This window comes from Canis lupus, chromosome X, assembly GCF_003254725.2.
Source record: "Canis lupus dingo isolate Sandy chromosome X, ASM325472v2, whole genome shotgun sequence".
NCBI classification, from domain to species: domain Eukaryota; kingdom Metazoa; phylum Chordata; class Mammalia; order Carnivora; family Canidae; genus Canis; species Canis lupus.
The window spans coordinates 105,150,587-105,172,196 of record NC_064281.1 but is presented as its reverse complement, the minus strand read 5'-3'; the positions used below and the strand labels follow the sequence as shown (position 1 = coordinate 105,172,196).

The 21,610-nt window shown below is 42.0% G+C and overlaps 1 protein-coding gene across 1 annotated transcript in view; it reads left to right on the top strand.

Annotated features, from left to right (window-relative positions):
- Window positions 1-21,610, top strand: part of GPC3 (glypican 3) — a 441,034-nt gene that overhangs the window by 53,205 nt on the left and 366,219 nt on the right. The gene's annotated exons all lie outside the window — the stretch shown is intronic.

The window sequence follows — 21,610 nt, the reverse complement described above, 5'->3', positions numbered from 1 at the left end:
ACTTGATCCCAGGACCCCAGGATCACGACCTGAGCCAAGGCAGACACTCAACCAATGAGCTGCTCAGGCATCCCTCACCTTAATCTTTGAGAGGGGAGCATCTTCCAGCCAATCATTGAAAAGAGTACAATGGGGGAGGGGTGAGGAACAACAAGAGGGAGAAGATCGAGCTTTCATTCATGGCTCCCATGCTAAGCGAATAGTGTAACATTGGGGAAGTCTCTTTCTGATCAGGAGCCTCTTGGGCTACCTGTTATCTAGGAGCCCTTTCTAGGGTTATTGTAATTATCGTTAATAAGAATTACAATAATAGAGTGTCTGTTTATTTTTTACTATGTGTCATTATGCTAGGGGTTTGAGAATAAAACTGATTTTATCCTCACAGTAATCATGTTAAGTAGATGGTATTACTCCATTTTATGAGTGGGGAAAACTGAAGCTCAGAGAGAGTAAGCAGTTTGCTTAAGTATTACCATCAGTCCACCCTTTCCTGATTTCTCCCACAGCCAGTCATGGCCAAGTCCTCTCGGTTATACCTCTTCTCCAACTTTGAAACCCCTGCCCTGGTTTCAACCATCAACTCTAGCCTGGCCTTTTTAACTGCTTCCAACTGTTTCCCTACCTCCAGTTCTATGCCTTTCTTCTAGGGCCCATCAGCCTTTTTAAAAAAAGATTTTATTTATTTATTCATGAGAGACACAGAGAGAGAGAGAGAGAGAGAGAGGCAGAGACACAGGCAGAGGGAGAAGCAGGCTCCATGCAGGGAGCCTGATGTGGGACTCGATCCTGGGTCTCTAGGATCATGCCCTGGGCTGAAGGAGGTGCTAAACTACTGGGTCACCGGGGCTGCCCAGCCTTTTTTTTTTTTTTAAGATTTTATTTATTTATTCATGAGAGACATAGAAAGAGAGAGGCAGAGACACAGGCAGAGGAAGAAGCAGGCTCCATGTAGGGAGCCCGATGTGGGACTTGATCTCAGAACTCCAGGATCACACCCTGAGCTGAAGGCAGATGCTCAACCACAGACAGAGCCACCCAAACCTTCCTTCCTTCCTTCCTTCCTTTCTTTCTTTCTTTCTTTCTTTCTTTCTTTCTTTCTTTCTTTCTTTCTTTCTTTCTAGAGAGACAGAGAGCAAGTGAGCGAGTGGGGGAGAGGCAGAGGGAGAGGGAATCTTCAGCAGGTTCCATACTCAGTATGGAGCCCAACGTGGGGCTCGATCCTACAACCCTTAGATCATGACCTAAGCTGAAATCAAGAGTGGGATGCTTAACCGACTGAGCCACCCAGGCACCCCTCCTCTTTCCAGTTTTTATGAAGTAACACAGGTACCATTTCTTCAGGAAACCTTCCCTAATCACCTTCTCCACTGGATTATGTTCCCCTCCTCTGTGCTCCTTTGGTGTGCTTCATTAAAAATAGAATACCAGCCAGTATCTAATAAGCATTTACCATCCACCAAGTACCGTTCTCAGCTCATTATATGCATTAACTCTTTGAATCCTCACGACAACCATAGGAAGTAGGTGCTATTGATAACATGTTTTACAGATGTTTGGTTCAGTTCATGCTTACAGATACCGTGCTTGCTGGCAATCATAAAGCCATGACCTGCCCGATCTAGGGTTTGAACCCCAGATACACTTACTTGAGAACCTGGTCTCAGCTGCTGGTTCCATGGTGTCTTTTACCTCAGGTGCTACCTTCACCAGGAACCCTCCTTCTATGGCTCTTTCCTAAATAACTTTAAAAACAACTTGGATTTTTACAAAAAAAGTTTAAATTGAATATAATTAGCCAGTTTTGAAGCTGAAAATGAGCAGTTCTCAGGCACAATAGGCTTGAGGTACTAAAATGACCCCCAGGATCAGATAATCCTACATTTACACAAAGCTAAACCCTTTAAAGCATTTTTACTTCCATGAGACACATGGTTGCTATTTTCCAGGTCAGAAAACTGAGGACAGTGACGTGAAGTCACTTGCCAAGAGCAGAGTTTCTTAACTTGGCATTATTTACATTTGGGCCTGGATAGTTCTTTATCCCCGGGGTTGGGGTGAGGGGCTGTCCTGTGTTTTGTAGAATGTTTAGGGGCATCTCTGGCCTTTACCTCCCCCTCTCCCACGTCATGATAACCAAAAATATCATCACACATTGTCCCATGTCCCCTGGAGGGCAAATTCACCTCCAGCCTGGAGTCTCCTGCTGGTGAGCAGCAGGACTAGTTCTGTGAGCTAGCTCCCACCCTTGTGCTGATGAGAGACACTGGAGTCCGGGAGGTGATTTTGCACATTAACCTTTCTTTCCTAAAGTGTTCTTTTTATACCATAGAAGTTGTTTGGTGACTAACCAAAGAGGAGCTCACAGTGATTTCCTGGGGTGTTTTGGTGCCTGAATCCTCTTACTCAATGTCACTTGTTTTTCTTTTCCTAAACTCTGTGTGTGTGTGTGTGTGTGTGTGTGTGTGTACAAGTACACATGCATGCATGTGGTCTGGGAGGATTTGATAGAAAAGGCCATGTGTATCAAGGTTTTATTGCCTGAAGGCTTATATGAATCCACACCTTCATTTTCCTGAATTCCTGTTTGCCTCAAGTGCCAGGTTTTCTCCATAGGAAGTATTTCCTTGACAATGTCAAGCACTTTGGTAGGTGTGTTATGTAAATTTACAAGTGAGCCATGGGCTGTTTCTCATGAGAAGGCTTTTGCGAGGGTTTTGCCAGGGTTTTGACCTTATGAGAAAATTGCTTATTTATAAACTATCCTTCCATGTAGGACTATGTACTAACTTGAGAACTAGTCTCCTCTCCAACCCCAGCACCCCAAGCGAGAGGAGGGGAAATCAATGCCTTTGCTTGGGTAGAGTGGGGGAAGCTAAGCAGGCCCGGCTGGACTCCTTCAGCAAGGCGCTCCCATGAAAGCTGGGGGAGAAAGTAGGGATTTCTTCCTTTTTCAGAAAATGTTTTTATTTTTCTGATGTGGGAAAATGCATACAGTAGTTAGGCATACTTAATGTATAAAAAGAAATTTTATATATATAATTTAATATGATTAAATCATAATCATATATCATATGTATCTATCATATACATCATATATACACATATATACATATGTATATATACATATATGTATAAAAAGAAATTATATATAATTTAATATTATTAAATCATAATCATATATATCAATCATATATATCAATCACACATATTATATATAATTTAATATGATTATTAAATCACATATATATATATATATATATGATTAAAGCCCTGTATTATCCCTTCCCCTCTGCCTTACTGACTTTGCCAACTGCAAACACTGTGGTTTGATGGTGTATCCTTCCAGACTTGCCCCATGCATTTGTGTACATATGCACATGCTCACTGTGCACTCACATGCACAGTTCCCTGCCCCCCCCCATAATTGGACCACACTGTTTTGTCAACATGCTTTTTTCGCTTCATAGATCTTTGGCATCTTTCAAAACACATACTTGAAGACTGCCCTTTTGTAAAACAGCTGCATAGTATTCCCACCTATCCATTCCCCTATGGGCATGACAGTGAGGAGTGTGCTTTCTTTTTCTCTTCTCTATTCCACACGGTGCTGAAGGGAATATCTTTATTCACACCTTTCCATGCACCTGAAAGGCTGTGCCTGGAGCAGAAGCTCCTAGAAGTTGGAACGCTTTGTCTAGGGCTAGTTTTCCAGGGGCAGTAGGCCAGTATTGCCTGCTCTCTGCTGCCTCCCGCCATGCAGAGAGAGCCAGTATTTTCCAGAGCTCACTGGGGAAGCCTCCTACTGGATCACACCAGGGGACTGACCCTGTACAATCCACCTGGGAAATTGTGCTCCTTTTCAGCATGCCAGAAGCCAAGGAACACCAAGCTCTTGGCTCTTCTCTGTTACTCTGCCTCAGCATAAGACCTAAATGCTGCTGTCATACTGCAGGCCCGAATTTGGAGGGTATTTTTTGATTTGATGCCTCAAAAACATGATTTTTCTGTTTCTGTCATAGCTGTTTAGTGAGCAACTGCTGTATGCTGGGCACTGCTGGGCACTTTCGGATATGTATGTAGTGGTATTCAGATGTATTCCTCAAAAATGTAGGTCAGTCTGTCTATGGACATGGCTTTGTGTTATTTTTATGTCTTAATTAAGGGCCCATAAAAGAAATGCTTTGCTGTAGATTGGGTTTCAATTATGATTTCACAAATAATCCTTTTAAAGTGGGTTAGGTCATTGTTTGTTTTTTTGGCTCTATCCATATAAATCATTCTCTCTATAGAAAAACATCAAATCCTGTTTTCACAGAAGGCAGGGAAATAAGTTGTTTACACTCCATTCACCCCCGTCCTCATTGCAAACATCTCAGCCACCCAAGTGAAGTTTATTTAAACTCCCAAGCTATCCATGCAAACAAGACCCCTACAGCTAAGGAGTTTGGAGAAAGAAAGGAGTGGGATTGTCTCCTACTTCCCCCAGTTGCCCTGCCTCTTTCAGAATATTCCTTTTCATGTGGTAATTCACTACCCAGTGGTTTGGCTTCGTTTCTATGTCCTTTTCCAGTTCTATAAATTGGGAAGGTGGGCCCATAATGTCACAGTATCTCAGAGTTGTCGGGGAGCTTTACAGGTCATTGAATGCAACCCTCCTACCTCTGTGTGACGCCTCTGTACAGCATATTCCGAGACAGCGATCATTTGGTCTTGGAGTGAAAACTGCTTCTGGTGAAAAATCCACCCCCTCACGAGGCAGCTCATTTAATTTTTGGTCAGCTTTAATTGCCAGTTCTTATGGCTGTTGGACTCAAATCAATCTCCTTGTAACTCTTTCACCGTCCTGGTTGCTCTCATTTGGATAAGCTACGACTACGTGATGATCCCCTTAAATTTTGGCACCCAGAATCGTGCAATACAGAGCACTAGGTAGTGATCTCTGCCAGCAGTCTATGTGCTATACTTTTAGCGAGGCAGTCAACCTGAGATACTCTCTATTGAGTCGGTCCATGTTGAACTTACAGTCGGGGCAAAATTCCCCAACCTGTTGTCACCAGCCTTCTTCCCGTGTTTGGGGTGTTGGTCTTACATGAATAGGACATCTTAATAAATTTGAGCCAATCTAGCCTGTTGAGATCATGCGGATTTCAAAATGGGCTCACTGTTCCTTCCAGCTTCATGTAATTTGTAAACTAGATCAGTGTCCCGCTTATGCCATGATTCTAGTCATTGATAAAAATGCTGAGGAGAGCAAATCATGAAGGTTCCCCATCAGAGACTTCCTTTCAGATTGACGTTAATCTATTGACTAGTACCTTTGGGGACTGCCATCACAGCAGTGAAAGAATCAGCCAGTGGCATTCTTTACAATTCAGAGCAGCCAATCTTGGACATGACTGCTCACTCTGCTCTAGGCCTTCTTGAAATCCAGAGGCTATGTATCCACTGTATTCCTTTGGTTTTTCAGCCCGACGCTCCCATCATAAAGGGAAATGAGGTTAGTCTGGCATGACTTGTTCATATAAAACTAAGCCAGCTTCTTATGATTGCTTCTTCTTTTTTGAAATGCTCACAAATCTTCTGCTTGATGATGTGTTCTGAACTCTTGCTTGGAATTGATGTTAGACTGGTGAGATTATTATTTGTGACAGCCACCTTTCTCTTCTCCTTTAAGAAATATGGGAATCAGAAGGGCTTTGGTTTTGCTCACCCTGCCACCTCCCCCATACCTCTGTTTCCACAAATCCCCCTCTCTTTGTCACCTTTCCCCATGCTGGGCTGACTTTCTCCTCCTTCTGTTCCCTCAGAACCCTGCCCTCAGTTTTCCTAGGTGAGAGCTACTTAGTATGGTAATGGGTGCTAATGGGCTAATGTGTTTTTGACAATGAGTAATCTATTTGCTTTGGGAGCATGGCCTAAATCCCAACATGTGATTAGAATGGTGGTAATTTTGAGCACCATGGCAGGTTATTAATGTAGTGTGGGAGGCTAAAACCTTTTGTTTCCTCTCAAATAGGTGACTACTATTTACACCCCTTGTATGGCTTTCTGCCAATTGTGTTGTGGGCGATTTTGAACCAAATTGATTGGCTAATTGCTTGTGGTCATCCGGCTTTTCAGCTGCCCATGTAGCATCCCTGGAGGTAATTAGCACTTCCAGAATTGGGGGTGAATTGGAGTTATTCATGGTCATGTCTTCTGGAGTGGGAGCAGGGGCCACACTAGCTTATAGTTATGAGTGAATCATTTTTACTTTAAAATGATTACTGAGGATTGATGAGTTTCTTTAACAATTTTTAAAAATCCATTATGGAGAATTTTGATATACAATTGCCTTCTAGAGTCATTTAAAGTGGCCAGTTGGGTTCTATCTTACAATATAGTGTAAGATAAACTCATTGGTAGGAAATAGCTTCAAAAATGTCCAGCATTTTTGAAAAGCAACTGGAATTTCAATTGCATCCGTGTACCAGCACACATAGTGGAATATTTTTTAGCCAGTGTTATGCTAAAAAGTATAGAATATATTTTTCATTAAGAATGGCTTCATATGTAAATGCCATGTAAAACCCACTGGTGTCTGACAGTGATCCCCAAATTTAGAATCATCAGAACTTCAAGGTGATCTCTCTCTTTTAAAAAACAGTGTTCTTGGGTGGTTTACAGGACAGAAGGTGACCAAGCAGAGCATCGCAGGACCCTGTTATTCCCTACCTACCCCCTCCCAAGACGTGGCATTTGTCAGTGTCAATCGGCACTGAAATTCTACCTGTGGCAGTAAAAGAAGGCCTAGGGTCATCTGCTTATTTGGATTCTTCCTCTTTTATAATTAAGTAGGAGCTGATATTATCATCCTTGGAAGATCCAGCTTGAGGGTGATATGCTCTTGCAATGCAAATAAACAGCAGGCTTGGGTCACTGCCGAGCCTAGGGCTGGGAAGCCTTGGCCCAACCAGCTGTTGAATTCCAGTTGTTCCCATGCTGTTCAGGGTGGTCCCCAGGCTTTTGTCCTGCTGGCTGGTGTACAGCCCTCGTCCTTGGGATTCTTCTAGTTTCCCCTCTTCTGTGTTAGATTCCCAACCTTGACTAATGCTGGAATTCAGGGAAGGCTAGAGGGGAAGAGGCAATAATTTCTTTTCTCTGTCATCAGATTAAGTCCTACCCCCTATTTCAGGATGGGCTGGAGTTCTAGAGATGATATTATTTAGATGATTTTTCTTAAACTCTTGCCTTGGAGCATCTCATAGATGGGGAGCAGTGCCTGAAGTGGCCCGTGTCCTGTATCTCTGATCAGAGATCCCAGTCTGCTTTCTCGACTTCCTGTTTTCAGGAAGTTTGATTTTTTACTTTCGCTTGCTTGTCTGTTCTCAGCCTGTCTCCTCTCCCTGACTAAGTGGGTCAGATTTTGTTTCCTAAAAGGAGATTAAATTGCTCTTTGCTGGAAAAGATAAACAATCACTGGCATGGTGTGTGTGTGTGTGTGTGTGTGTGTGTGTGTGTGTGTGTGTGTTGGCAAGGGATGCTTGGGCGGGGATTGTCAGTCTTCTTTTCTGAAGTCTGTTTTTCATCCTAATGGCTCTTTGAATTCGAATCCTGGTTCTGCCTCTCTGTGACCTTGGCAAGAGACTTCTGCTCCTAGACCTACACTTTCCCTGTCCTTCAAATGAATGATAGAAGAATCTCATAGTGTTGTAGTGAGGGCGAAGCGAATAGTGTGAGCTTCTATTCACAGTCTCTAGGAGGGTCAGAGGAAAAGGTAGGCAGGTGTGGTGGTGCCTCTGTGGTTAACCCCTTTCACCCCAAGGAACAGACATAACTGGGGAAAGTTGTTTTTTTTTTCTTCTAAGGATCCACAGTGTGACCCAGAGGAAATTGCACAACCCATCTATCCCCAGTTTCTGTCCCCAGAGAACAAGCTAGATCTTCTGAACGGGGATCAATCAAAGAGCTGTCTTCAGCAATGAGAAGTGTCATGAGAATAAACAGCTGCTCCCTCTACCCTGTACCCCCTCCTGCTGCTAAATGACTCTAGGGAAGAGGAAACCAGTCATCAAAGGCTTCTGCCACCTGTGCACAGCTGGTAGTTCCTGAGGTCACTCCTATAGTGACTAGAGGAGTTTAGAAAGTATCCACTGGGTCAACTCACCGACATATCCATTCCCCTAAGGCTCCAGGGCTTGCTATCTCCTCCATCCTTCAGTCTGAGCTGGGGAACTCCTTTGTAAGCTGCAACACACTAGTCTAGGATCCCCCCATGTCTTCCATGGTGCCATTTTGGGAACAGCATCTCTTGAGAGATTCTCAATATAAAGAAAATGAGTAGGACGAGGCTGTCTTCCTCCTGTCCCTCCAGCCTTTTTAAAAAATATTTTATTTGTGTGTGTGTGTGTGTGTGTGTGTGTGTGTGTGAGAGAGAGAGAGAGAGAGAGAGGCAGAGACACAGGCAGAGGGAGAAGCAGGCTCTATGCAGGGAGCCCGATGTGGGACTCGATCCCGGGTCTCCAAGATCAGGCCCTGGGCTGAAGGTGGCACTAAACCACTGAGCCACCTGGGCTGCCCAAGCCTTTTTTTTTTAAAGGAAGATGACAAAGTCATTTCCCTTGAATTACTTGCTGCCAAGTGTCTCTCCCAGGGGAGCCAGGCTGTTTCAGCCAGACCTCCTTTTGCCTGGCTCTAAGGTTACCAAGCCAACTGGTACAGCGGATCCAAAGGTAAGGCTAGTCTTGTGTTCTGGATGGGGCAGAGTGGCTGGTAACTGCTAGAGGGCAGCAGAGACCCAGGAGCAGGTCTAGAACTGCTTAATGGCCAGACTGGCTGGCCAAGCAAAGTACACCAAGTCTCCTCATTGTCTGGGAAGAGGCAGGGTGGCCCCAACCAGGGGAGGCATGCATATCCAAGAAGTCTTAACAGAACATGGCTATGGCTCCTTATGGAGGGGTCAACTGGGTTGCTCTATATCCCAACACATCAGGGTAGGTAAGGCCAAGGTTTTTTTTTTTTATTTAAAAATTTTTTTATTTATTTATGTATTCATGGGAGACAGAGAGAGAGAGAGAGAGAGAGAGAGAGAGAGGCAGAGACACAGGCAGAGGGAGAAGCAGGCTACATGCAGGGAGCCTGACGTGGGATTCCATCCCGGGTCTCCAGGATCATGCCCCGGGCTGAAGGTGGCGCTAAACTGCTGAGCCACCGGGCTACCCAAGGCCAAGGTTTAGTACAAGAGGAGGGAAGGCACATAGCCATAAGAGTCAAGCTAGAACCAGGGCTGGGTCAGATCCCAACTCAAGGTTGGAGGAATCAGGGTTGGAGAGCTAGAATCGGAATGATATGGCTCAACCATTTACTGAGGGTGTCTCAAGAAGGCTCAGTGATAGAACCATTAAGTTCTTTGACTTCAGAGTCATGCAGAAACTGGGGTTTCAATCACTGCCCTGCCACCTAGTAACTCAGTGACTTTTTGTTGTTACTCACCCTGTCTGCACCACAAGGAGATTACACACATGATGCTAAAGATGTTTTTATGCATATATGCCAAGGAAAAGCTTGTTGAGTGAATCATCTCTATCTGGAGGAGGTTCCAGCCTAATTGGGGTTACTGATAGCAGCTGCTCACCTCAATGTTCTGTTCCATTTGGTTTAGTACTTGTTCTTGTCCCTTGCCTGAGATGGTGCTGTCCAGCCAGCGGGGGCCTGACTGTTAGGGGAGCATGAATCCCGCTGACCGGGAACCAGGGACCATGGGATAGAGAAATGGAAAGGTCTGTAAGAAGAATTCTGAGACAAGTAAATTCATGTGAAAATCAGGAAAAGAGAATATTTTGACTTATTCTAAAATGGCATTTTCTCTATATTTTCATGGCTCTTCTTATAGAAATAGATGAAGCTAAAAGAAAGCCTGATGAAATGAATAGACATTTCCTGAGTCTCAGGCAAGGCAAAAAAAATGTGGAATAGCTTGTTAAAACTAAGTGGACAAGTACATGCAATATGGTATCCTGAATTAGAGCCTTCAACAGACGACATTAGCAGAAGACCTGGAGAAATACAAACAAAGGCTGTAATTTAACTAATTGTATTGTACTGTTAATATTTTAATTTTGACAAATGGTCCGTGGTTAGGTAAGATGTTAATATGAGGAGGAGCTTGGTGAAACTAGCCTTGGTGTTTTTTTTTTTTTTTTAGGATTTTATTTTTAAGCAATCTCTACAACAACATGGGGTTCAAACTTACCCCTGAGATCAAGAGTTGCACGTTTTACCAACAGAGCCAGCCAGGCACCCCAAGCTTTGTAACTCTTCTATAAATCTAAAATGATTTCAGAATAAAAAAGTGCTTTTTTAAGTGGCCAAACTCTTACGTTCAACAGTGATGAGCTGTGTTTTTTTTATTTCACTGCACTGTTTGTAGATGTTTTGAAAATACACAGGATTGGGAGGGGTAGATTATGATACTTTATCACATACACAGTTTTTTCTTTTTTATTTAAGAGAGAGAGTGAGCATGTGAATGAGTGAGGGGAGGAGCATAGGGGGAGGGAGAGGGATTAGCAGACTCCCCACTGAGCAGGGAGCCCAATGCTGGGCTGGATCCCAGGACCCTGAGATTGCGACCCAACCAAGCTGAAACCAAACCAAGAGTGGGCTGCTAAACCAACTGAGCCACCCCGGCACCTCTCACATGCACAGTTTTGAACTCTGCCCTTTAACAATATACATGCTCTTTCACATACCAGTAAAAGTTCACCTAAGTATAATTGTTAATCTGCATAGTGTACTGAATCAATTTATTAATGATGTACATTTAGATTGTTTCCACCTTGATGCTGGCATAAATAATGTTGCAGTGGACACATGTGTACATATATCTTTGTGCTCATTTCTGGCATTTCTTTGGGAGTGGAGACCTGAAAGTAAAATGACCACATCAGAGGATATAAACTTTTAAAAAGATCTTGATATACCTAGTGTCACATCACCCTCCAGTAGGTTTTACCCATTTATACGCCCAGGAGCAGCATGTAAATGTCCATCTCACTGCATCCTAATCAATCCTGAGTCCTTCTTCCCCATGCACTTCCTCTCACCTGGCCCCCTGCTGAGAATCTCATTTTCCCCCTGTGATTCTTTTTTTTTTTTTTTTTAGGATTTTATTTATTTATTCATGAGAGAGAGAGACAGGCAGAAGAAGAAGCAGGCTCCATGCAGGGAGCCCAATGTGGGACTCGAACCTGGGATTCCAGGATCACACCCTGAACTGAAGGCAGGCGCTTAACTGCTGAGCCACCCAGGCGTCCCACTTCCTCCTGGGATTCTATAATGGCCAGCCTTAGTCCCCTCTTCCCTCATTCTTTCACCATTTTTGTATATAATTCCTTCACACGGTAGCTACCTAGGACGTGATCTTTTCACAGAACGTTTTGCATTGATAGGTAACTGGAGAGTCTCTTTAATTTCCAGAAATATTGTGAGTTTAATAGACAAAAATTTGATTCCTTTTGATTTTTACACGTACACACAATATCATTGAAAGAAGGGTGTTGGGAAAACAAGTGAAAGCTGCCATTTCGGGAGTTCTACCTAGTGGGGTTTGGAGAACACCAACCTGGCATGGGCTGGGTTGACTAGAATGCTCCATTACCTAGCACTATGCATTCTCATGCATAGTAAGTAGCTTCTCAATAAACAAGACTAATGACTGAAATCTGAAAAGCTTGCAGTAGTACAGGGAGGGAAAAGGGCCTAGAATGTTCTTGGCGGTGGAAATGTCAGTTTTGCTCCTAGCTCACTGTATTGGGTGGCAGTTGAACTCAGGTGCCTTGCTCAACACCTGCAGTTCTACAGGAGAGCATCCTGACCAGCAAGCTGGTCTCCCATTCTGCACAGGGGCCACTCTGTTAGAAAACAAGCTGCCACCATTGGGTAGGTGGTTCTTTCCACTTCTGTCGCCCTTCACAGTCTCAGATTTGTATTTATAAGACTGCTTTAATAGTCTTGTCTTGTAATTACATCTGGAGACAGGAGACAGAATCTTTTGATAGTTCAAGTCCTAACGCATTTAAATTGCCCTCCTAATGCTGTAAAAGAGTCAAATTATATATTCTGGTTTGCACTAGACAGCAATAAATGTCAAGGTGCCATCCACTCTGGTACTTAACTCCTTGATGCCATCTGTTTTTGGTGTTCCTCACCCGGACTGTACACTAGTGTTTTTCCATCTCCTGGCTCGAAGGGATCAAGTCAAGAAATAAATTTCACTATTCAAAATATATTAAAAGACAGAAGCAGTTTGTAAACATTGCTTTGGAAAGGTAGGCATTGCAATAAAGTCAAGGACAGGAACCTGATTCAGTAAAGGAAACATTTCACAAGATTGTCATCTACTTTATTTTTAAAGCTGCAATAAGATGTAATGACAAAAAGACCAATGATGCATTTCAGCCGAGTGATAGGAACTCTTGCTAAACCAATGAAACTGTCAGTATACTATGGTTTCACATTTTCTATAACATACTAGGTCACCTTAGGACACTTAGTCACTTATGACTTTTTACCACTGATGCAAAATCAATTTGGCAATTTATAATCTTACATTTCATTATGAAAGTATATTATTCTGCACAAAAGCAGCTGGAGAAATAAGAGCTTCCCAAAGCCCATTCATTCCTCTCTTGTTCAGGTGGAGTCATAAAGGAATAAAACCAATCATATTATCTGATGTTTTGAGACTTCTAGCAGTTTTTTTCTCTTTGTGATTTTTTTGAAAAAGACGTACCAAGTGTACAATTTCTAACCCCGCATGCAATTCTGAATGTTAGACAAAATTGTGGACCTTAAAAAGTGAGAATTTTGGCTGAGGAGCTCACTTTTTCACCTGCCTTTTAAAAGTTTTGAGTGTGTAGGCTGAAAGAAGAACCCTTGGCTTAAGTATGCCAGAGGGCGGGCTTTTTTGGTGTGCTATATTTGGAGTTTGGAGCTCCAGCTCTCCTCAAAGAGATGGAGCAGATGGTTATTCATATTTAATACCATCACATTTTTCAGCTTATTTTTTGGAAATTGTGAGTTACAGAATGATAAACCAGCTGTATTTGAGAGAGGGATGGGGGAAAAGGAAGAGGAAGGGTTGGAGGTTTTATTATTATTAATAATTATTACTGTTGTTGCACTTGGAAATGCCTTCCCTTTTTCTCTGCAGGATAAATATGACACCACTTTTGGAAGAACCAATGGCAGTAATCAAATGCACAGGACAGATCCTTTAGCTTTAGGTGCTCATTAACACAATCGAAGACAGATTTGCTCTCCTAAGGTCATATAGCAAACAAGAACATAATTAGCATTGACCATCTAGCCCTTTTCTTCTGTTATGAACCCAACAAGGGTTTCCTTTAACCCTCATGTAGGACCATTCATTAATCACCTTGTAAACCCATCTCCTCCACCCCCAAGCTTCAGTCAGATGTGTGCCTCTGATGACCATGGCTGCATTAACACTGGACCCTTTAAATTGGATATTCAAATTTGAGTTTTTCTCCCTTTTTGGGTTTCAGTCATGCTCAGAATAGGCAGGGGTAATCCCCTGTATTCATTTAGATTCGCTTATGATCCAGGCTCTTTAGTTAGTTCTCAATGCAAAGACCGTGTTGCTCGGGTTCTTGCCTGCCCCCCTCCTCTCAGGTATTTACACTCTCGATGGCATCACTCCTACTTGTGACCTCTTTCTCACACTCCAGCCTGAGCATGTGAGAACACATTGAATGAAAAGAGAAATATAGAGGAGGAACTGAATAATTAAAATGAGGGTCGCTTTGCACTTTCTGTCCTGCTGAGAAAGATATTAGAAATAGGTTTAACTGACTTGCGGTGCACGGGGCGTGGGAATGGGTGCCTGCACCTGCCCAGTCTCATTGAAACTCACAGCCACCTTGTGAGGCATGATATCATTGTGACATCATTCCCTGTTTTAGAGATGAGGGCTGTGGCTCAGAGAGATGAATTGGCCAAGGGCATAGTGCTAGGACACAGTAGAATTTAGTTTTCAGTTCAGAGTTTCCACTCTAATTCCATTGTTCTACAGCTCCACCAGGGTTCTTATTGCTGATACGATGAAGTCTTGAGAAGCCAGATTACATAGGGAATGGTAGCATACACCATAGGGGTTTAGGAGGTAGGAGAATGACAATTTTGTTTGTTTTTTTTTTAAATTAAAGATCATTTAGTGGCATAATGCCTATTAACAGTGGAAAGTTAAAAAATATAGAGACGATAAAGAAGAAAATAATTCCCTCATGATACTAAGACCAGAGATAACCACTCTTAACAGCTTGGTTAATAGCCTTTTTAGTAGACTGTAGATACACTCATTCACACACACACACACACACACACACACACATTTTTTTCAAACAAGGCTTATAATATATACACCATATTATACTCTGCTTTTTAAACAACCTAACGATAGGCTGTGAACATTTTCCTGTATTATTACATAGATGTCAACATGATTTTAGTGGCTCTGTAATATTCTGTTGTCTGGCTGTAGCACAATATAGCTAACCAATCCATCTTGGATATCTTAACAAGAACCAGTCCTCTGGTTCAAGAATGCTCCTCTGATGTCATAAAATGCGTGGTAATGTGGCTTGTTAAAATATTCTGATACACATTTCATTATTGGGTAGCTATGGTCGAATGTACATGTTACATACTTCTTTTCAAGCTGGTGGTTTCTTAGGACGTCGGCCCAAAAGTCTAACTTTCACAGTTTCTGCTTAGACATTGACAGGCAACACTAAAGCCAATAAGCCCCAACAGAGGCAGCTAGAAGGATGGTGGCCAAACAAAAGGTGTAATTTAAGGGAAACAGAAAGTCTCTTTTCCTTGGAATTTTCATTGGACGAGTCCTCTGGATCAGGCTACTGAAGACTTTGGTTAAAAGGCAGTTGCTGTGTTTAATCAGTGTTGTGTCTATTAAATCAGTATGATATGTCCATAGACTAGAATATTATAAAGCTACCAGCAATGATGTTTTCAAAGAATATTTCATGATCGAAGAAATGATCATGATATAATGTTAAAGTTTTATAAGTAACAGGGTATGAAACTATCCCCTCCATTTTGATCAACATATACATCTGTGCTACAATATCTGGGTTTTTTTTTTTTTTGGATGGTAAGATAACAGCTCATTTTTTAAAAAAAAATTATTTATTTATTCATAAGAGACACACACAGAGAGGCAGAGAGATAGGCAGAGGGAGAAGCAGGCTCCATGCAACGAGCCCAATGTGGGACTCGATCCTGGGACTCCAGGATTCCCGGGACTCCAGGATCACACCCTGAGCTGAAGGCAGATGCTTAACTGCTGAGTTACCCAGGTGTCCCATTTTTATTTCTCTTTACATTTTTCTGGATTTTTTCAAAGACTTTATACACACACACAATATATATATATATAGTAAATATATATTACTATAAAAAAGGAACAATCTTACTTGAGCAAGGGAAACATTGAATCAATGTCCACATTTTTAAAAAGTAACATTTTTGATGATTTGCTCTGTGCTACTCTCTGTACTAGTATCTCAGTCTTTACAATAACATTGGAAGCTACCATTTTTGCCCTTTTGAGGAAGCCATTTTGCCTAAAACTGCACAGCTCAGACAGGACAGCCAGGATTTGAACTTATTTCCAAAACCTGTAAGAGAGAGGGGACAAACTAGAGGGAAGTTTATTTATGTTTAGTTGGTTGAAAACCTAGTAGTCGAAGCAGAGCTAGGACAAGAAAATACAAGTTGATGGCCAGGATATAGGTCTGGGGCATTTATGCTAGCAAAACCTGGGAGGTCCTTTGGCGCCAGGTTTAGCCCAGGAGCTCCGCATCCCTGGGGTTAATGATATCTAACCTCCCAGCACTATTGTGAGGATTAAATGACACAATGCACGTAAAGGGCACATGGTACACTCTTGCTCAATAATGTAGCTAGTATTATTATTTCTCTTATTTAGGACCTTGCTTGTTATAGGGATTAGGGGCTCCAAGAAGCCTGAGGCAGGACATGTTTACCCTAGTGAATCCTGTCACATCTTAATAGTCCTCAAACATTCCTGACCAGTTGAAATGCCTTTTATTTGAAACTTTCAAATAAACAAGCCCTAATCAGCTTTGTGGACCCTACCAGCTTTGTCAGAAAACTATTCTGCTTCTAGGGGGGTTATTTATTTACTCACTGAAGACAAAGTCACTAGGGACTTTGTGTAATACAAGGGAAGCAGGAGGTGATTGGTTTGGAGTTAATAGACAAGCTTTTTTTTTCCCCCTCTCCCCTTTAACCTGAGGAGGCTTGATTGAGTTACTCTCCTTTAAGACTCTTGGAGAGTCTGGGAATTTTGAGAACAAAAGCTCTCTATGGAGGCCACCAAACAGAGAAGGCTCTTCACCAATCTTTGTACATTCTTAAGTTTTTCATTCTGTTTCTTTCCCCTCTCTTCAGTTCCTAGAATTGAGTGGCATTATATTGAAGCCATGGAGATTTAAGAAACAACCAAGGTTGGCCTCTCTTTGTTGAGTTTATGAAAGCCATATTTAGTTTTAGGAGGAATGTGTTTTTCCCTTGGGAGGCCCCTCTATACCTGCAGCCATCAGAAATTCCATATTAAAATCCCACATTTAAGTCTTTATGGCTAAAGTCTGTTCTTGCATGTCTGGACCAAGTCCAGCTGTCAGACTGTGAGATTATTGACTTTCTCTTCTCAAGTGAGTGGTTTACATCTGCTGGCTCCATTTCTTTACCACTCATTCTGAAACACCTTGTAATCTGGCTTCTGCCACTGCCTCTTTACTACAATTGCTCCCCTGCAGATTACCAGCAACAGACTTTTCACTGAATTCATTGGGGCTTATTTCTCTTTCTCACCCTTGAATGTTTCTCCTTGCATGAATTGGGACACTACATTAGATCTGTTTTCCTCCTACCTGTCTGGGCATTCTTTCTCTCCTTTTTTGATGACACAGCTTCCTCTTCCACCCCAAGAAACTGTTCTCCTGAGGGATGTCTTTAATACTCTCCTCTCCTCATTCATTTGCATGGCTTCTGCTTGCCACCTCAATGTAATGAACTCTGCAGTTTTTACTTCGTACCCATGCCCCAGTTCTGCATGTCTTATGGACTAATGATAATTAAAACCCTCTTGTGGAGTCAGGCCTTGTGCCATGTACTTTATATACATCATCTCCAATTCTTACAACACTCTTCAAGGCAGAGAGTCTCAAGCCTATTTTACCTAAGACGAAACCAGCTCAGATTAAGTTATATACGTTTGTATTTTTCCATTCAGATATCCTACCATCAACCAAAACTCAGCAGGTCCAAAAGAGAATGCCTTCTTCTTTGGCTCCAAACACCAAACCCCTTCTCACTTTAAGGTAATGTGACTCGCCCACTTTCTGTTATATCACTTGCAGGCCAGAGAGTTGAAAATCAGGCAGGTAATTGCTTTGGAATAATGCCTTCCCTCCTCCAATAAAACCAATCCTTGCAACACCCCCAAAGCCCAACTCATTACAAACTCAGGTCTTGAAAATTGAAATTGAAGCTATCCTACAGAGGAGCAATTCCCGCCCATCACGAGAGCTGAGTCTGGTAACTTCCACACGCAGCGTGCTCTGGGTTGCCCAGAGTTAAGCCTGTCAGAGGCTCTGGTGGTGCGTTAGCCAATCCCCAGGAACCGCTCTTCCCACGCGGGGCCCTCCCATAGGCGGGGCCAGCCGAGGTTCTGCGCAGTTCCCAGTGCACCCTGGTAATCCCGCCCCTTCCTGTCTCTTGGACCAGAAAGCCTATTGGAATGTGAGTGATTTAGCGATGGTATTTCTACAGTATAGGAGCAACTTTAAATTCACTATTTTTTTAAAGAAGATTACTTACAAATGTTGGTAGTTCAGTATTAGTAACAGCTGACGCAGAGCACATATTCACAGCTGATCTGAACATACCAATGTGTTGAGACAGTTTGAAACCATTTTCACAGATTCTTAGGGAAGGCCAAGATGCCCATTTGTGAGGGTCAGCTTTCTTCTCTGTGTGGCGTATTTGCCTAATGTGAAAAAAATTAAACCTGATACAACTTAAGAATGAGAGAATTGAGAAACTCTGCGTCTTGAAGGCCAGTAACAGGAGACCATCGGGCACTGGCATCTCATTGAGGATTCTCCACAGGCCGAACCAAATGCTTTACTTGGGCTGTTTTTACTCTGCTAGCGTCTTTGTGACCATTTCATTTTTTAAAGGCGGCAATCGGCCATCGCTGCCATCATTTTCAATGGGAGCAGTACAAAAGGTCAGAAGTTCAGGTATATGCCGTTCTCGTGAGTTGAGGCTAAAAGAAAGTATAGACCCACTGAGAAATTTCGGTTATCTGTTCAGTACTTCACTTTCTTCTATTAGTAAGGCGTGGGAGCCCAAAACAGGGATGACACCACTCTTCAGTCAGGCTTGACTAGGATGGCAGCATGGTTTCGAAGGATAAACATATTCAGATTAGCCTTTGGCGAATTATCTTCTTAATAAGGAAATTAGAACATTTTTTTTTCTAATCAGAAGAGCTGTGTATTTAATCACTGGCATGAGAAGAAGATAGAAAGCTGATGTGTTTTCTAGGGTTTTAACCTATATCTGGTTGAATTAATGTGAAAAGATGTCCTATGTGTACTGCGTACTTATGTATTTTGTCTGCAGCTAGCATAGCACCTAGCATGTACTTGGGGTTCAATTAAGATTTGCAGAATGAATTTGTTCCTTTGGCAAAATGAAGATTAAATAGCTCTGAGTTTTTAAAGACATGTTCCCTATGGTGCTTAGCATAAAGAAAAGTTTGATGGTGGTAGAATCTTATTTGAAAAAAAAAATCACTGAAATGCTTATGTTTTGGGAAAAAACTTTATTCTGAAATGTAAGATATTAACAGTATCTCAGCAGGATGCTTCTTTTACTTCTTGGACTATAATATAGAGAGCATTTTTCACCTTTAATTTAGCACATATCAATTAGGTCGAGGGCGGCTGGGAGGAGGTAAAGTTGAAAAGTCACTTGGAAGCATCATTCCCTCTGGTCACAGTGGGTCACAGAGGACCTGCATCAGATTCCCTGGGAGGCTGGTTATTTTCTTGGGCCATCCCTGCAATTCTTATGCCTTTCAGGCAAAAGAATTTGGCCTGATGCTGGTTAGAGTCTGACTAGCAGCCAAGGTGACCTGTGATGTCCTATGCTCCTCTGAGTAAAGTTATTGAATAGAAGCCTAAATACAGCCAGTCTAGCTCATGGGAAATGAATTCAATCAAGAAATGGTCCTAAGTACCTACTATGTGCTCAGATTGTGATGTCTTCTGTGGAAGCATGAGACATGGTCCTTAACCCAGCATGCTGAAAGGCAAGGTAGTTACAAATGAAATAGTTTAACAACAGTAACAAGTAGTCTGAGAGGCATAGTTGGAGAAGCAACTATGAAGATCACGTAGTGTACACTTTCCAGTTGCAAGGAAGATGGACTCACGTTAGAAATAGAATTTCCCAAGATCTGCCAGACAATTGGTAGAAGTTGGAACTGCTACTCAAGTCTTCTAACTCCTAGATACTTTGTTTCATTCTATCATATAGGTGGTTATATGGCTTTTTGACATGCTTGCTTTGATCAGCTATTTTGATGCTGGGAACTTTTTGATGAGAACATTTTTAACATGGGGAGAGGGCACTTCTGCAATGCCCCACAAAACAGACTAATAAAATGTTCAGCTACTTTTTTTTTAGACTTACCAAGTAATGTGCAAAACAGCCTCACCCCATCCTCAGCTTCACTTCATCCCTCAGCCTTGGGGATGAGGCGGGAGTGTGGGGGGGTCAAGAATAGAATGGGTGTCATGGATAGAGTGAAGCTCAGAGAAGGGATAAGGAATGGGATGCGGGGGTCAGGCACCATCTGGCCGGCAAAGCCCACGTCGCCAGGAGTCATGTGTTCTCCATTCTTGCTCATCTTTGAAAGGCCATTAATCATTCTGGGCACATTATCTGCTCATTCTCTGAGAATTCTTTTATTTCTTGACTAGTTGTTTCTTAAAATCTCTGATTTCAAACTTCCAAGGGACAGGAACAGAGTAGGGAAGGATATTTGGGTCAACAGTATGGTCTCATCATCCCAGATGTAGGCTCTACTGGGAATCCTTGAGTCTGTGACTGTCAGTTGTCTCATTAATACTCCATGTAATATACTATGGAAAAGTAATAGGTTTCCACTCTTTTCAAAAGCATAAAACATCAATATCATGTTTTGAGGGAATAGGGCTCTTTTAAGGGTTTGTCCTCTTTCAAAATCTAACAAACTTAGAAATATGTCTATTTTTTCTGATTATAAATGTATGAAATTTTCACTTTCTCAATGCAGTTTTTAATGTAAAATTATTTTTAAAATTTGCCTTTGAAAGATGAAGACTATAATGCAATAAAGGAACACATATTCAGATATTCATAGTGAAGGAAATGGAAAGTCAAAGTCTCCTATAGTCAGGGTAAGGAAGAAGCGTCAGGGAAGGAAGTGATAAACAGCTTCCAGGAGTCCGTTTTTGTCATGGCTGCGATCACAGTGTCTGCATCAGAACAACCACGCCAGAATGTCAAATATAAATATAGGATGTCTGGTTTTTAGCAAAACATTTGAGAGTCTTCTGTAATATCCTTGTGCATAAGATTGTGAAATTTGACTGCATAACTAGTAATTAGGCAAATTCACAGCTGGTTGAGCAACTGATTCAGTGTCATCCTGGCAGAAGATGTTTTTAGTTAAGGGCCAGGGAAGTGTTTTTGGCTGTACCTGGGCGTTCATTCATGTAACAAGGACCGAGCACCTACGATGTAGAAGCCATCCTACTTAGCACTGTGAAGAAAACAGAGTTGACCAGATCATGGCCCCTGCCCTAAAAGGAGCAAATTCTTAATCATAATTGATCACAAAGCCTGGCTTTTCACTTTGCAGATAATATAGAGCTGGGTGGCGTAGTTTAATATATAGGATGACAGAATCCAGATTTAAAATGACCTCAACTTGTAGGAACTCTAGGTCAGAACCTACAAGATGAAATTTAACAGTGATAGATGTAAAGTCTCGAATTTAGGTTTAAAAAATTGCATATGTACAGGATATGAGAGATGTGACTTGGCAGCAGTTTATGTAAAAAGTTCTTGGGGATTTAGTTGATCACAAGTTTAATATGAGCCAACAATGTGGTGTAGCTTATTTTTTTTTAAAGCAAAACAATTTTAGGCTGTATTAGAAGCATGTGTGCTGATCAGACCACATCTGGAGTATTATGTTCAAGTATAGTCACCACATTTTAGGAACGTTGACAAGGTTGAGTACATCCAGAAGATAGTGACCAGGGTGGATCTGAAATGATATCACATGAGAAATGGTTGAAAGAAAGAACTGAGGAGATTTAGCTTTTGCTTCAGACCTCAGATTATTTTATTTTATTATTTTATTTCATTTTTAAAATAGGCTCCATGCCCAATGTGGGGTTTGAACTCATGACCTGGAGATTAAGAGTTGCATGCTCTACCAACT